Source organism: Alligator sinensis, unplaced genomic scaffold (assembly GCF_000455745.1).
Source record: "Alligator sinensis unplaced genomic scaffold, ASM45574v1 scaffold147_1, whole genome shotgun sequence".
Lineage (NCBI taxonomy): Eukaryota > Metazoa > Chordata > Crocodylia > Alligatoridae > Alligator > Alligator sinensis.
In genome coordinates this window covers 4,562,565-4,564,421 of record NW_005841847.1, presented here as the reverse complement: position 1 = coordinate 4,564,421, position 1,857 = coordinate 4,562,565, and the positions used below count along the sequence as shown (strand labels likewise).

The 1,857-nt window shown below is 50.3% G+C and overlaps 1 long non-coding RNA gene across 1 annotated transcript in view; it reads left to right on the top strand.

Moving 5' to 3' along the window:
• Positions 1-1,088: 1,088 nt before the first annotated feature.
• Positions 1,089-1,857, top strand: part of LOC102376747 — a 52,152-nt gene continuing 51,383 nt past the window's right edge. The window contains exon 1 of the long non-coding RNA XR_003094943.1: positions 1,089-1,752. This is a non-coding gene — a long non-coding RNA (uncharacterized LOC102376747). The remainder of the gene's footprint in view (positions 1,753-1,857) is intronic.

Genomic DNA, 1,857 nt, shown 5'->3' with positions numbered 1-1,857 from the left:
GGGAAAGAGGCATTGGAGAATTCTCACTTTGAAAAAACTTTTGAGTGTCTCGAGCTGAGAGGTTTTGAGCCAGGAAGCCCCACAAAATGACAAGGGGGATTTTGTGAATGCCCCATGCAAAGGCCCCCAGCACACTCCCTCCCCTCCTTTCAAGAGGTTCAGAATAAACTTCCTAATTAGGCAGTCTGACCTCTTTCTTCCAGTGAGAGAGACAGGCAGACAGCATACCCTGGGACTCAATCTTCCAGCTAGGTAAATAATTTGATTTAGAGTTCAAATGTATGTATACGCATGCGTGCATACACATGTGTATATGTGTATGTATATGTGTGTGCACACACACATACACATTCATATATGTAGCTTTAACTGAGATGCAGTACTTTGTGTTTGTGTGGGTGCATGTGTGTACTACAATTACTACCATTTTATGTTAATATATAAGTGGAGGTGAATTTACCCCTCTTCGCCGTAGGACAGGGATGGGCAAAATGTGGCCCAGGGGCTGGATACGGCCTGCCAGGCCATTCTATCTGGCCCGTGGGGCCCCTAAAAAATTTAGAAAATTCATATTTATCTGCCCTGGGCTGCCTGTCATGTGGCCCTCGATGACTTGCCAAAACTCAGTAAGTGGCCCTCTGCCCAAAATAATTGCCCACTCCTGCTGTAGGAGGACCAAATAGAAACAACTGCTCAGGTAGACTCCCATGAACAGTTATAGAAAGACTGTATATATATATACATATATATCTATCTATATCTAGATACACACACACAATACCACATCTGAGTTAAAAAGCGACCAGTGTTGCAGCCTTTCTATAACCATTCATAAGAGTCTACCTGAGCAGTTGTTTCTACTCTGCCCTCCTACAGCAAAGAGGGGTAAATTCACCTCCCCTGAGTGGGCGTCACTTACAGTAAGGCTCTGGACACTTCCTTGTCCCTCTCCTACATACACAGGTAGGACCCCAGGGGGATGCCTGCTCTTCACCCAGGCTATGATCCTGCTTCTGTTCAAGTAAATGGGACCAAGGGCCTATACAGTGTAAACAGGCTCCCAGAGGAGGCCCGCTCCCTAAAGCCGGTCCCTCATTTGCAGTAAAGTCACCCAGGTGGGCACCTGCCCTGCCTGCACCATGCCATAAGCAGAACTGCAGGTGAAGACTTGTTGGAGTTGATGAGACGTCAGGGGAGCATTCGCCCCTCTCACAACAATGTGAAATCCAAGGCCATATCAGGCCTTTAGTTTTTAAGCAGAACTTCTCATTAAAGTCAGAAAGGAGTTGTGTTTTAAAATCAATGGTACATTATGGCCTCCAGCGAGCATTAAAGGAAAAATATAATCCCCTTATCCTCCACGTACTAAGTTATTTCAGGGCATAAAACCTTTCCTTTCTCAAATGTTTCCCCCACCTTGGCTGTCGCGGGGGGGCGGGGTATAGTCCATATACCACAGGGGTCACCTAATTGGGGTGAACTCCCAGGCAGCAGCTGCAGCCTCCCCCCTCGGGGGCTGAGACCTCGCCCTTGGGTTTAAAGGCTCCCAGCCCCGGGGGAGTTTGCTCCTTAACGGGGGGTAGGAAGGGGCAAGACTGCCAGAGCAAAGCGACAGACTTCACACGCCTTATGTCCTCGAAACAAGCCCGGCAAGAGCCTCCCCCACGACGGCGGCACACGTGCCTTGGCGCGGCGCTATAAGCGGGGACCCCCGGCGGTCGGTCACATTGCGTAGCCGGGCGGGCGAGCGAGGTGGGTTTCTGTGCTCAGCGCCGCAACTGCGCGCGGTCCCTTACGTAACTGCCAGCTGGGAATTCCCTAGAGGGGTTCACGGCGTGCGACCATTACACAGCCCCG